Source organism: Myotis lucifugus, unplaced genomic scaffold (assembly GCF_000147115.1).
Source record: "Myotis lucifugus unplaced genomic scaffold, Myoluc2.0 scaffold_817, whole genome shotgun sequence".
Lineage (NCBI taxonomy): Eukaryota > Metazoa > Chordata > Mammalia > Chiroptera > Vespertilionidae > Myotis > Myotis lucifugus.
This window is the reverse complement of record NW_005871865.1, coordinates 207,618-223,360: the sequence shown is the minus strand read 5'-3', so window position 1 is coordinate 223,360 and position 15,743 is coordinate 207,618. Positions and strand designations below refer to the sequence as shown.

The following is a 15,743-nucleotide window of genomic DNA, read 5'->3' as shown; positions in this document are numbered from 1 at the left end:
TGTTTCTCTTTTATTAGTGTAGATGTGTTTGGTGAGTGAGGGTGACAGAGGGTGGAGACGTGCCGTACAAGCTGCTTTGGGCTCGGGGGCTGAAAAACACAGGGATTCAGACAGTCTGGCCAGCAGGGCAGCGGGCAGCACTCTGGGGCTGTAACACTTGGCTGTTGGGGTGCCGCAGGGGTCCTGTCGGGGGCAACCTGGCCCGAGGTCCTGGGCGGTGTGGTCAGCGGCATCTGGGCTCAGCTCACATCATTCAGGGCCTCGCGGGCAAACTCAGGCAGGACGAAGGCCTCCGGGTGCACGTCAGAGTTGCAGTATCTGAGCTTCCACCGGCTTCTGCCTCAGCTCCTGCACCGGCACCTGGACTTGGTGCGGGGGTTTCTCTGCTCAGCGTGACGCCGACCTGGGCCCGGGGAAGGGCGGCCTGCAGAAGTGCTGCATGTCCTTGATGAGGCCCAGGCGCAGCCACCGGCACCCACCCGGGCCCCAGCGGATCCCGTCCTCCTGAGGGCCATCTTCATGAGCTGGTAATCGGGCTCCTTGAAGAGCTCTCTGCAGGGCCCCTGGGATCCGAGGACTCGGTGATGATAACATTGAAGGCATCTGGTTCTGTTTCATGAACTGAAAACCTTCGCCCACGTGGAGGGTCAGCTTTGCGCTGGAGTAGCCAATGGCCATGCCGGGCAGAATCCTTTTTAAGGGACTTGAAGTGACAGCCCCGTCCAATCTCGCCCCTGGACGGCCGGACTCCACAGGGAAATGCTCCGCCCCTTCCCGGCAGGACACCCCGGGCCCGCCCGCATGACCAGCACTTGAGTGCGTTTGGGGTGGCTGCAGGCCGGCTGGTTGGCTATCATCTCCGGTGGGAAACTCGCCCCCTTTCCGTGCTCTGGGTGACCCCGTCCAACACCTGCACGCCGCATTAGCTCTTACTGAAAAGGCAAGGATATCCTGGAACCGCGAGCGCAGGGACAGGGCCTGGCCCGGCCACAGGCTGCACATCTCGGGGAACCAGCCCTCGCGGGTGGCAGCGGGGCCGGAGAAGGTGGGGCCGTGGGGACCAGGCTCCTTGAGGGGCGCGCTGGCGGGGGGTGGGGGCACGGGGCACAGACTGCAGGCCACCTGGAGCCACAGCACAACGGGACCAGCTGTGCCTGCCGCCCAGGCTGCAACCTCGCTCATTTCTTTTTATTGCAATTATATGGGTGTACCATAGTTTTTTGTTTTTGTTTTTTAATCCATTCACCTATTAAAGGACATATTGGTTGCCCCCAAGTTTTTGGCAATTATGAATAAAACTGCTATACATATTCATGTGCAGGTTTTCGTGTGGACATGTTTTCAACTCATTTGGGTAAATACCAAGGAATGCTACTTCTGGATCCTACGGGAAGACATGCTCAGCTTTGTGAGAAGCTGTCTTCCGAAGTGGACTGGACCGTGCGGCCACCAGCAGTGACAGAGATTCCGGCTGCTCACATCCTCGCCAGAATCCTCGTCAGCCATTCTAATAGGTGTGTGGTGGTATCTCATTGTTGTGTTAATTTGCTTTTCTCTAATGACATATGATGTTGAGCATTTTAAAATGCTTGTTCGACATTTGTGTATCATCTTTGGTGAGGTGTCTGTTCAGATCTTTTGTCCATTTTTTAACTGGGTTGTTCATTTGCTTATTGTTGAGTTTTAAGAGTTTTTTGTATACTTTGGATAACAGTCCTTTGTCAGGTAAACAGTTTCTATCACATCAGATGTTTTCTTGTAAATATTTTTCTCCCATTCTATTTTGGCTTGTCTTCTCATTCTCTCTCTCTGAGAATATTTTTTTCATTGATTTTTAGAGAGAGTAGAAGGGAGAGGGAGAGACAGAGAGAAACACCAATGTGAGAGAGACACATCAATTGGTTGCCTCCCGCCAGGAGCCTGCAACTGAGGTACGTGCCCTGGACCAGAATCGAACCCGGGAACCTTCAATCCACAGGAAGAGGCTCTATCCACTGAGCCAAACTGGCTAGGGTGCCTTCTTATTCTCTTAAGCATGTCTTTTGCAGAGCAGGAGTTTTAAATTTAATTCCTTTTTCTGAACAAATGTTTTGTTTTTCTTGGATTTAATAACTTTGTAAAGGGAAGGGCTTGTTTTTCTATGTCTTTATGGCTAATTCAACCACATTCTCTCCAAGTTGTACATAAATCTCTCGAAAGTTCAAATACATTAGGTATTCTATCAATTTCATCTCCTTGAGGAAGTCTTTTCTAGAACCTTCTGACTTATTCCAGTGTGAACTGCCGGCCCTCCAGGTCTGTTGTCCAGAGATGCTGCTCTGGGATCCCTTCACCATCACCGTCACTTCTCTCTTGTGTTGGCTTCCCCCGTTTCTTTGTTTTTTCTTTGTTTTTAGTGGAGCCATTCTCCAGTAGATTTCTTAAGAAAGAGATAAAAATTTTTGAGCCCATGTAAATCTGAGAAGACCTTTTTCCTACCCTTGATTGATCCATGGGTTGGCCAAGTATATAATTCTAGGCTGAAATTAATTTTCTTTTATACTTTTTAATACAGCTCCCAGATGTTCTGGTTTCTAAGACTGTGGTTGAAAAGTCTGATGAAATTTTGATTCTTGACCCTTGGTAGAATCTCGTGGCTGTCCTTGTTCTGACGTTCACTGGCGACTGGCCTTGGTGTGGGTCTGCTGACACGTAGTAGGCCCTTTCAGTCTGAACATTCAGGTTCCTTCTGATAAACGTCTGAAATGCTTCCTTGTTTATTTCCTCTCCGTTGTTTTCTCCGTTCTCCTTCTGGAACTCCTTTGTTGAGGTGTGAGGTTCCTGTGCTGGTCTCCTAACTTTCTTACTCTTTCTGTTCTACCCCCACAGCGTGGCAGCCATGAAGCCCCACGGGTTCTCCTTTCAAGACAGAACTTTGTCACTCAGCTGTGAGGAGTGTGGTTGACCGACAGCTTTTGAGACCCACTACAGCCTTGCAACCAAGACCAAGGTCTTCTTGGGCAGTGCCAGCCAATGACTGAGCACAGTGGGGACACAGGGCCTGGCCATTTCTGCCCAATGTGGGGCTCCTCTAAGGGACAGTCTTTGCTTTGGGGACCCCACTGGGTTGGCCAAGACTTGGTTGATCTTCATCAAAGTCAGGCTCTCCCTCCTTTGTTTCCCTCCTTTGTTTCCCTCCTTTGTTTGTTCCACAGGTGTCAGAGGGTCTGAAGACTCTGCCTGCCAATCCTGTTTCCTCCTCTTTTATTTTCACAGGCATCGTCCTCCCACCCCAGGACTCCTAGTGTCATCTCAGCATCTGTTTACTAGAGGATCCAAACGGACACGTCTTTCATTTTTTGCTCTACTTTATGGAAAACTTCCTCAACTTTATCTTCTAATTCAGGGTCAGCATTTTTTTTTTTCCTTAAAGGGCCGAATGGTAAATATTTCAGTCCTTGCAGGCCATGTGGTCTCTGTCACAACTACTCAACTCTACCAATGTGAAAGCAGCCATTGAAGGACATAAACAAATGGGTGTAGAGAGCCAAGATGGCGGTGTAGGTAAATGCTGGTACCTGCTGCCTCCCACAACCACATCAAAATTGCAACTAAAATATAGAACAACCACATTCAGAACTGCCTAACATCTGGCTGAATGGAAGTCCTACAACTAGAGAAGTAAAGAAAGTACATCGAGACTGGTAGGAAAAGTGGAGCGTGGAACGTGCCGGGCCTATACCAACATATGGCATTTTTTTCAATAGGGAAGGATATCCCCACTGCAGAAGCCAAGGGGTCCCAGTCCCATACCATACTCCCAGCCAAGAGGTCCAGATCTGGGAAGAGAAGTCCCATAACCTCAGGCTGTAAAAACTGGCAGGGATTGTGGCTGAGTGACACAGAGGCTGCTGGAGACCCAGGCAGTTCCTCTGAAAAGGGCTGGTGCCCAGAATTACTTGGACTCAATCCCTCTGGCTCCAATGCTGGGGCAATGGCTTGGGGTGGGGAGGAGTTCCAAGGACATATGGGGAGGAACTAGATTGTCCGGCATCAGAGCAAGAACTCAGGGGCAGCTTTCTCCCAGACAGGGGTGCTCATAGGGGTCATGGTTACTATGCTGACACCTTCCCCATCGCAGAGCTGACTGACAGCCATATCTGAGTCTTTGTCAGCATGGCTTACTCTGTTCATTCCACCTTGGTGATTCCCTGAGACTTCACCCCAACCAATTTGCAGCCCCACCAAAGTTGTTTGCAGTGGCTTTTCCATATGAATGACCTGTCCTGACTCAGGCTTCAGACATGTCTAAAACCTCTCAAACAAGCAGCAGTTGGTATCAGTGTGCCCCATATCTACCAATAAAAATAAGAGGCCCAAGACCCAGCACTAGCACCAACCTGCCTTGCTTCACAGCTTGGGCTGGCCTGGCCACTTCCAAGCCTAATACAAGAGCAGCCATCTACAGATTGCTTTGTAGCTGCTGCCGGGTGATCCCAGGCAATGGCTTACTTTGCACCACCCAGGAGGCTCCAGAGCCAGTGCACCGGTGGACAGCTTCAGACCATACCAGATTACAAGTCTACACATCCACAAGCGACACACTAAAGGACAGACTAAGTGAGCACCAAAACCCCACCGAAGCAAGTCCTGCTCCATAGGGGTGTCTCCTGCATGGTAGCTCCCCCATTGTAGTCGCAGCTGGTCCTCAGAGCCAATTGGCCTCGAGGTCAATTCCTCTCAGTTACACCAACAGCAATCAAGGCTCAAATACAACAAAACTGTGCACACAGCCCACATGGGGGTGCACCTAGAAGGATATCTCCACTGCAGAGGCCTCCTCAGGTGCCCACCTCAGGTGACGAGTGGGCTGAGCCCCTGGGCCCTATAGGGCACCTACTACACAAGGCCACTCTACAAATTCTAGGAGACATACAGCTCTACCTAATATATAGAAAGAAACACAGGGAAGCAGCCAAAATGTGGAGACAAAGAAACATGTCACAAATGAAAGGAATGGAAGAAAGCAAAGTACTGAACACAGAGCTCAAAACAATGGTTATAAGGCTGCTTAAGGATCTTAATAAGAGCTTCAAGGGACTTAGTGAAACTTTCGAGAATCTTAGTAAGAATTTAAAAGACACGAAAAAGGTCCAGTCAGAAATGAAGGATACACTAATTGAAATGAAGAGTAATTTACAGGGAATAAACAGTAGCGTAGAGAATGCCGAGAATCAAATTAATGACTTGGAACATGAGGAAGCAAAAAATACCCAACAAAAAAACCCAAAATACAAAAAACACCTAATCAGAAGAGCAAAAAGAATAAAAAAATATGAAGATAGTGTAAGGAGCCTCTGGGACAACTTCAAGCATAACAACATTTGCATTATGTGGGTGCCAGAAGGAGAAGAGAGAGAAAGAGAGAGCAAGCTATTCAAAACTATTTGAAGAAATAATGTTAGAAAACTTCCTCTACCTGGAGAAAGAAAGAGACTTACAAGTCCAGGAAGCACAGAGAGTCCCAAACAAAAGGAACCCAAAGAGGCCCACACCACGACACATCATAATTAAAATGCCAATGGTTAAAGTTAAAGTTAAAGTTAAAAGCAGCCAGAGAAAAGCAGTTAATTACCTATAAGGGAGCACCCATATGACTGTCAGCTGATTTCTCAACAGAAGCTTTGCAGGTCAGAGGGCATGGCAAGAAATATTCAAAGACATGAATTAGCAAAGACATACAACCAAGATTACTCTACCCAGCAAAGCTATCATTTAGAATAGAAGGTCAGATAAAGAGATTCACAGACAAGAAAAAGCTAAAGGAGTTAATCACCACCAAACCAGTATTACATGAAATGTTGAAGGGTATTCTTTAAGAAGAGGGAGAAGAAGTAGAAGAAGAAGAAAAATATGAACAATAAAATGGCAATAAATACATATCTATTAACAATTGAATCTAAAAATCAAAATAAATGAGCAGGGAATCTAATAACAAAACAAACTGATGAATAAAATAGAACCAGAGGCATGGAAACATGGAACAGACTGACGAATCTCAGAGAGGAGGCGGGGCAGGAAGAGATTAACTAAAGATCTTATATGCATATATGCATTACCTATGGACACAGACAATAGGGTGGTGAAGGCCTGGGGCAGGGCAGGAACTGGGTGGAGGGGCCAATAGAGGGGGAAAAAGGAGACATTGTAATATTCTCAACAATAAAGATTAAAAAAACAAAAAACCAAATAGCTGTGTTCCAATAAAACTTTGTGTAAAAAGCAGGTGGAACTGGATTTGGCCTGCAGGCTGTAGTTTACTGACCTATTTTATTTTATTATTTTAAAGAATAGTTTATTGATTTTTAGAAAGAGAGAGGAAGGGAATGGGAGAGAGAGAGAGAGAGAGAGAGAGAGAGAGAGAGAGAGAGAGAGACACATCAATAGGCCCACAACCGGGGCATGTGCCCTGACAGGAAATCCAGTAACCTCCTGGTGCAGGGGACGATGCCTAACAAACCGAGCCCCACCAGTCAGGGCTGCTGACCCCTTTTAAGTAAGTTTGCATTTCTGCTGGGATATTATCTAAGTCTAAGAACGTTTTTGTTTTGTTTTGTTTATTCTGAGAGTCTTTCCCTCCCCCCAAACAGCATCTAATTTTTATTTCACATGTGACATATATCTTCCTAAGTCTCAATATAGTCATAATAGTTTTGTTTTTAAGTTTTTCCCCCCTGCATATTGTTTCCTCAAAATTCTGTTTGTTTTGTTATATTAGAGGTTTTTCTCAAATATTGATGACCCCTGGTCATCTGCTCATGTCTAAGAGATTGGAAGCATAGCGGTTGCCTCTGGTGGGGGAGGTGTTGACTGGGGCATGACGAAACTTTCTGGGGAGACGGAAATGTGCTGTATCTTGAGTGAGGTGTGGGTTGCGCAGGTGTACACAATTGCCAAGGCTCATTATACTGACCACGTAAGACCTTTGCCTTTTCCTATAATTGATTAAGGAATATAAAAAACGGTTTATGAAAGCAAGCTGCTGAGTAGCCCTATGCGGGGGGTGGGAGGGCTGATTGATTCAGGGGCTCAACACAGAGAGTTGGGGTCGGGCTGTTTCGCTGGGAAATCCCTGATGCCAGCCTATTTAGGTTTTCTCTTCCTGGCGAGTTGGACTCTGAAAGAGAACTAATACAAACAGGAGGAAACCCAACAATTTGGAGAAGACAGTATGCAGGGAGAAGAAAGCGAAAGCAAGCAGGAAATGAAACAACAGTCACAAAATGCTTGTTGTTCATATAGTCAGAGGTTGAAGGGAATACATCCTGGAGTGCCCTGTCTGGAGAGCTTAGCCCTGACTTCCCTGTCCGGGAGCCAGAGGGGCGGGGCCCCAGGTGATGGGACGGGCGGCGGGGCTTCCCGCATCCAGGATGGAGCAGCCAAATAAGCCGCTGGTGGGTCACAGGGCTGCCCCTCCCAGTTGTCCTGCTGTGTCCCGGGTTCGGAGACCCTGTTTTATCCTCTCAGGACAATGAACCTTCTGTCTTTGTTGGGCGGGGGCGGGCAGCTGCCCAGCGGTGCGGAGTGGAGCAGGAAATCTGAGGATTAGAGCCTTTGTGGACCAATCCTCTGGTTTTTGGCCCCAGCTTTGCTCCCACTTCCAGGGGCACTTAGTTCATTAACACGGGCGCCTTTGGGGGTTTTGTGGGGTCACCCCTGGTGCCCCTTGGCGTTTCTCACTCCTGGCTTAGGGTCCACTTCAGGGGCAGTGTCCTCGGGCTGCTAAGGCACGGGCCACATTCATCCGCCTTCCAGATTTAGATGTTTGTTGCCGTGGTCCCTTTTCACGTTATTCTTTCTGATTCATACTGTGGTGGCAGAATAACGGCCCCCAAATGTCCGTGTTCTAATCCCCAGAACCTGTATGTTGTGTTACATGGCAGGAAGGGGCTGAACGAAGTTGGTTCTACTTCTGGACTTTTCTTTATCAAATTAGTTTCAAACCGGCCAGCCTGCATTGGATTTTCTTTCTGATTTTTTTTTCATTAAAAATTTTAAAAAATTATTTGAGAGAGAGGAAGGCAGAGAGAGAGATGGATCATGAGCCTGGATTGAGCCGATGGGGGAGTGCCTTTCCCAGCTGTGGTCAGAGGGAAAGATGTGAGGGAGGAGGCGGGCCGAGAGACGCCCTCTGCCGGAGGGAGGGCGTCATGAGCCAGGAGTGCGGGTACCCTCTGGAAAAGACAGACAGGGAGTCTCCCCTGGAGCCTCCAGAAATTCCTCCAGAAAGAGCTTCATTGCCAACGCCCTGATTTTAGCTCAATGAGGTCTTTGCCGAACTTCTGACATGAGGTCTTTAAGATGATACATTTGTTCGATTTTAAGTAACTAAATTTGTGATAATTTGCTATGGCAGCAACAAAAGACTAATATACAGTTGCCCCCCCTTTTCCATGGGGGATACGTTCCAAGACTCCCAGAGGCTGAAACCTCAGATCATACTGAACCCTATGTATGCTATGTTTTTACCCATACACACAGGGTGGGGCAAAAGTGGGTTTACAGTTGTTCGTATGGAAAATAACACAATAATTAACAAATCACAATACAAGAATAAACTCTGGCCCTGGCCAGTGGGCTCAGGTGGTTGGGCAGCGTCCTATGCACGGGAAGGTTGCTGGTTCCATTCCCGGTTGGGGTGTGCAGGAGGCAGGCAGCCAAAGGATGTTTCGCTCTCACGTCAATGTTTTTTGTTTGTGTGTGTGTGTGTGTGTGTGTGTGTGTGTGTTTCTCTCTCTCTCCCTTCCCGGCTCTCCAGAAATCAACAAAAAATATTTATTAAAAAAAGAATAAACTTTGTGATTTGTGCACTCACAACTGTAAACCAACTTTTGCCCCACTCTGTACATACCTATAAGGTTTAATTTATGTTAGGCATATTAAGAGATTAACAACAATCTATATATATAAAAGCCTAAGCCACCAAACGACTGAATGACTGGTCAACCAATCAACCAGTTGCTATGACATGCACTGACCAGCAGGGGGCAGACGCTGAATGCAGGAGCTGCTCCTTGGTGGTCAGTGTGCTCCCACAGCCAACCTCCCGAGGTCTCTGCCCCTGGCCAGCCAACCTCCCGAGGTCCCTACCCCTGGCCAGCTGGCCCCCTCCCCTGCCTCCCATCAGCCCCGATCACTTGCCAGGCTGAGGGACCCCACCCATGCACAAATTTGTGCACCGGGCCTCTAGTAACTAATAATAAAATAGAACAATTGTAACAATAAAAGTTATGTGAATGTCGTCTCTCTTTCTCTCCAGTAATTTTTATATTTTTCCATCCACACTGATTCCTGACTGGGTGACCGTCCCTTACTTGCAGGAAATGGTCGCGTGTCCCTCGTGTCAGGGGAGTCCTTGCTGGAGCCTTCATAGGCGCATTGCTTTCTGCGGCAACAGGTCGCCATCAGTCAGAGCACATTTTCCGTTTGTGTCTCCCACCCACAGATGTCATGCCTTTTCCTCCCTAACCTAGGCGTTTACCTCGCACTGTGGCTGTAACGTTTGCAGTTTGAGGTGCGACAGCAAAACCAGCATGGATTTCTTTTTCTTTCAGTTTCAAAAATAGAAATTTGTTGTTACTGTGGATTTTAGCGACCTCAGCGTATGATTTTTTTCTTTCCCAGTTAAGTCAAGAACTTTCACCTTTTCACTTAAAGGAAGCACTTTATAGTTTCTCTGCGGCAGATCTGAATGGCCAGCGTCGCTACTCTTGCGCTTTGGGCCACGATGAAGTAAAAGAAGGGCGACTTGAACACAAGCACGGCCATGGGCGATGGAGCCTGATGGCGCTAGATTTCATCACGCTCCTCAGAATGGAGCGTAATTTAAAACTTACCAACTGTTTTTTCCCTGAATTTTTCTTTTATTTATTTATTTAATTTATTATTATTATTATTTTTAAAAATATATTTTATTGATTTTTTACAGAGAAGAAGGGAGAAGGATAGAGAGTTAGAAACATTGATGAGAGAGAAACATCAATCAGCTGCCTCCTGCACGCCCCCTACTGGGGATGTGCCTGCAACCAAGGTACATGCCCTTGACCAGAATCAAACCTGGGACCCTTCAGTCCACAGGCCGACGCTCTATCCACTGAGCCAAACTGGTCAGGGCTATTTATTATTTTTTTAATTGATCTGAGAGAGAGAGAGAAACACTGATGTAAAGAAACATTGATTGGTTGCCTCTCACATGGGCCCCTAACCAGGATCAAACCCGCTACCTGGGTATGTGCCCTGACCGGGAATCGAACCCGCCACCCTTGGTGTACGGGATGACACTCAACCAGCTGAGCCACACTGGGCAGGGCTGGAATTTTTCTCTTGATACTTTCCGGCCGCAGTTGACCTCAGGTAACCCATTGGTCAGAAAGTGAAACCGTGGATGGGGGCTACTGCGCGGACCTGAAATTACCCTCTCACTTCTTTTAATGGGGACTCAGGACAGAGAACTGAAATGTGTATTTCAACCCACCATCTTTAACCAGAAGCCTCCGCTCAGCCCTACTCTGGTCTACACCCCCAGGAAACGTTCTTATCCAAGGCAATTCTGACTTAATCGGTCACTAAATCCACCCTGATTTCCTGACTGCTCAGCACCTTTGAAGTCCATTGCCCACCCCTCTCTCCTCCTAGGACACCCTTCTGGTTTCCATGACCGCCCACACCCCTGGCTCTCCTCCTACTTTGCCAGCTGCTCCTTCTCCTCCACCCTCGTTGGCTTCTCCTTCAGGTGACCTCTAAATCGCGGAGCTCCTCGGGGCTGGGTCCTGGGCCTCTCCTCTCCCCTCTCTTTTTAGTATAACATCATGGCTTCCAATGCCACCTTTGTGTCATCTCTGGTAGTCTATCGCCAGCCAAGAGACCTCCCCTTTAAGGTCCAGGCTCTTACTGTCAACCCCCCTCTTGCCATCTTCTCTTGGACATCACATGCTTCTCGAGTTGGAAGCTTCCGTAGCAGAACTCTTGAGTTTCTCACCATGCCTCTTCCCTCTCTTGAGCCTCTCATCATCCAACCCAGGAACCCCAGATTTGTTCTCCATCCCCTTCTTCCTTAAACCATCAGCAAGTTCTGTCTCCTAAATGTGTGTAGAAGGCATCTACTGCCTCCAAGGCCCGCTTTGGTCCAGGCCACCGCCACACCCCCTCCACCATCACCATGACCTCCACACTGATTTCTTGTACTCACTCTGGCCCCCATCACCATGACCTCCACACCGATTTCTTGTACTCACTCTGGCCCACCATCACCATGACCTCCACACTGATTTCTTGTACTCACTCTGGCCCACCAACACCATGACCTCCACACTGATTTCTTGTACTCACTCTGGCCCAGCTGCCATGGATTCTCCCCAGAGCCGCTGGAGTGATGGTTTAAAATGTCAATCAGGTTATATATCGCTTCCTGAACTTAATGAAAAGCCCCGAAAGGCTTCCCAATCACATCCAGAGAAAAATCCATTTTCACATGGTCCGCAAAGCCTATGGGATCTACCCCTTCCTGTCTCCCCCCATCAACTGTGCCATCCTCCCCATCATTCACTCTACCCTGGCCACACTGCCTGGATACTCCCTCACACTCACCAAACTAGCCTGCCTCGAGGCCTTTGCACTCTCTGTTCCTGCTGGATGCTCTTACCTCCATTCTGCCTAGCTCCTTCTCATTCTTTTTCTTTTTATAATATATTTTTATTGATTTCAGAGAGGGAGAGGGAGAGTTAGAAACATCAATGATGAGAGAGAATCATTGACTGGCTGTCTCCTGCAGGCTCCCTACTGGGGATCCAGCCCGCAACCTGGGCATGTGCCCTTGACTGGAATTGAAACCCGGGACCCTTCAGTCCGCAGGCCAATGCTCTATCCACTGAGCCACACCGGCCAGGGCCCCTTCTCATTCTTTATGTAGGAGTAGCAATGTCCCCACCATCCTTCTGGTTATGTCTCTAACCATGTGTTTGAATATTGGTGATCAGATCCATTTATTTGCTTGCCTGTGTTTTGTTTGACTCCCCCTTTAACATAAGCCCCGTGAGAGCAGGGATGGCATTTTCACTGCCCAGTTTCTAGTAGCTCACAGCGAGTGCTCAGTGAGATTTGTGGAATGAGGGCATGAATGAACACACTGGACACCTATTATATACCAGGTGCTTTCACGCATACCAACTGTTCTTTTGTGGTGTTTTACACAAGAGCCCTGTGAAATGGTCACAACTGGACCACATTCCCCAGTTTTGCTTGCGATTAGCTGTTCTGGCTAATGAGTGTGGGCAGAAGGGAAGTGGGCCACTTCCAACTTTGGCCATAAAAGTTTCACACGTGATCCCTGTTCTCTTTCTTATTCATCTTCCAGTGGCTGCAGAGGGTGGTGACAGTCACAAGGTGGGCGGGGCCGGAGTCCCCAAACGACTGAGGGGGTAGAGTCTCCCCCCAGCCCTCCCTAGACTTGGCATAAGCAGGATATAGGCTCTACCGAGCCAAGGCATTGTGATTTCCAGGCATATTTGTTACAACCTTAATGAACACCTCAAAGCACCTATGTAGGTGGCTGGTGAGCAACACTGTGGGTGATGCTTTTGCTGACAAGTTTTCATCAAAGGCAGCTGTGTTCTCTGAGGGCAGCTCCTCACAGCACCCAGGAGCCCAGGGCGCGGTGCTCACTCTCCATCGCAGCACATGCATGTATTGCATGGTGTGCCTTGTCCTCACCAGGTCCCTCCAGGGAAGTGCCTGGGCCCTGCTCATCTCCGTGGCCTCAGCAGCCAGTCCCAGGAGGCCTCAGGGAAAGTTTGTTGAATCCACAAATGCCTGAACTGGTCACCTACACCCCTCATCGCCTCTGTCCCTAAAAGTGCCTGAGAAAGCTCAACTATCTAACTTTGCAGAGGCCCCAGGAGAAGACATGATTTCCCCAGGGTCACAGGGAAGAGGATGCCGTGGAATCAGCATGCCCCACGGCGGCTAACATGGCAGCCCTACTGGGAGGGAATCCTGGGGCTGAGAGGAGGGGGTGGGGGGCAGGCGTAAGCCCCCAAGGTGACCCACCAACCCCTCTGCCCACTGGCCCTCCTCCCACAGGGCAGAGCACTCTAGGGCCCCCTCCCCGCACCCCAGGAGCACGCCAGGCTCCTGCAGCCTCCGTGTTCACATCACTCAGTATTTTTAGCTTCACCACCTGGCACCTGTGGTCACTGCCTCTGCCCAGCCTGGCGGTGTCCTCTCCCCAGGACTTAAAGGGCTAGCATCTACCAGCTGGATAGTAGCTGCAAACATAGGCTACCGTGCTGCCAGTGCAGGAGGCTGAGGGGTCTTCCCCTATAAGGGGGTCCCCAAAAGTTGGAGGTGGGAGATGGAGGGGGGTTAGGGAGGAGGGCAGGAAACTCGTGGCTGCCTGACCCTGAGGCCTGTGCCTCTCCTTCTCGGGGTTCCCAAAAGCTGGTTCGCTCAAGCTGCTCACCTGGGGGGCTGATTAAAATCACACATCCATCTCCTCCAAGACCTGAGGCTGCAAAGTCGCCAGGACAGCCTGTATTTGTTAACAATCAACTCAGATGATTCTGATGTCCTGTCTCCCCATGTCATACTCATTCATTCATTCATTCATTCATTCAACAAGCATTTTGAACTCCTACAATAAATATAGCGATGCTTTAGGGGTTCATTGCTTTGGAGTTCGAGAAGCACTTCCGCACCTATGATCTGGCTTTCGGAGTCTCCTAACTTGGTCTGGACTATAAGACAGAGCAGCAGGGCTCCTGGGGTGGCCAGCCTTCCCTGACCCGAGCACAGTGCACCCACGCCTATCCAGGCGCCCAGCACTCGGTCACACTGACCTGTTTGCTTGTCTGTCTCGCCCAGCAGGCTGTGACCCCGGGAGGGCTGTGACCCCGGGAGGGCTGGGCTCCAGCCCCATGGCACGCCCTGGCCTCTACGGGTGCTCAGTCACTAACGACTGTGGCAGGAGCATCCCCTTATTTCGCAGATGAGGAGACGAAGGCCCACAGAGGGAAACTTACAGACCAGGGGTCTAACAGAGAGATTCAGGGAGGAAGCGGCCCAGGCAGCAGGCGCCCACCCCGAGCCCCAGCTCTCCTGCAAAGGGCCGGAGGGACACCTGGGTTGGCCCTGAGCCTGCCCTTCTCCCCACCCAGGGCAGTGCTGACTTAGGCGACGGAGTGTGGGCGGGCTGGGTCACAGCAGAGGTGACCTCTGTCTTCCCTTTAGATTTGCTGTCCATTCTGGGAGCCTGAGGTCACAGGTTGGGTAATGCATTCCCTGCAGATGGGGGTGGGGAGAGCTGGCAATAAGAACAATGGTCCCTAGGGCATGGACCCCGACCTCGGCACAGTGCACAGACCCTATTCCTCATAGTTACATAGAAGCCACACGTGCTCCCACAAACAGGTACGTACACTCACAATCACACACTCACCCCCAAATACCCAGTCACACAACCCTTCACTCCCCCGACCCCCTCTCTCACACACACACACACACACATATACACACACAGATATTTCCACTCATTAATTAATTTAACAAAGATTCAACCCTACTAGGGGTCGGTTCAGTGCAGGGAGTAAAGGTGACTCTCAGCTCCTGAAGGACTTCCCGGAGGAGGAAGCATTGCGGCTGGGCTGGGATGGGCTGGGGGAGAGAAGTCTGGGCAGGGATTCCCTGAGGGTGAGTGCAGGGAGCAGAGAGAGATGGGGTGGGTGGGGTCAGTTAGATCACACAGCCCCCGAATGCCCGACTGAGTGTCCATTTCATCCTGTGGGAGCTGGGAGCCAGGGAGGGCTCTGAGCAGGAGGCCTGACCACATGGGAGAGGACAGAGGGTCCCTGTGGGTCCAGGACAGGGGAGACAGAGGAGGGACAGGTGGGGAAGCTGAGAGTCTGGTGCAGGGAGGTGGCGACGGATGGTAAGCAGTGGACCGAGAGACTCGGGCGCAGGCCTGCCAGGCCCCAGGGGCCCCAAGTCAGGGCCCTGTGCGCCAGTCCTGCCCACCCACTGCCCACCAGGGGCACTGACCTCTGCAGTGGGACCTCTTCCAGCAGCTCCTCCTCCTCCTCCCTGTGGAAGCAGATGAAGCAGAAGGCGGGCACATCCTCCGGTCCACAGCCCAGGGGCCAGGGGGGAGGCAGCTCCAGGACAGGGCAGGGGTGGCCGGTGGCCGGCTCGGCAGCATCCTCCGCGGTCTGGGCAGGGGTCCCTGAGCCAGAGCGCTCCAGGGTCAGCAGCCTGCTGGCCTCGGGGCCCCGCGCCCGCCCGCCTGCCACCTGTGCCTTTGCACTCAGGTTGCCCGTCGCCTTGGTGGGTGGAAGAGCCCGGGGCTCTGTCCGGCCGGGACTCCTGCCCTGACCCACGGGCCTTCCGGGCGCAGTGCTGGGCCTTGGGCGGCAGCGTCTGGACGCCCGCGCTCAGAGGGGCTCCCTGTGGGACGAAGGTCCAGCAGGGCCCCCGTGCCCCTCAGCTGCCCACTCTGCTGCCGCCTGTCAGAGGCGAGGCTGGGAGGAGAGGCTCAGGTGTCCCGACCGTCTGTGCATCTGTCTGTCCAGGCGTCTGCTCCTCCCGGTGCAGCCAGCGCAGCAGGAGAGGTGGTTTCCCTAAGAAAGTTTGTTCTCCTGAAGTGCGTGGCACCGGTGGCCTCCAGGAGGGAGGGTCAGGACCTGCAGCTGAAGGTGGGTGAGGGCCGGGTGAGGCTG

General features: G+C 50.6%; 1 pseudogene; it reads right to left on the bottom strand.

The window, feature by feature from the left end:
* Nucleotides 1–239: 239 nt before the first annotated feature.
* On the bottom strand, nucleotides 240–4,251 carry LOC102433339 (annotated as a pseudogene).
* Between the last annotated feature and the right edge of the window lie 11,492 nt (nucleotides 4,252–15,743).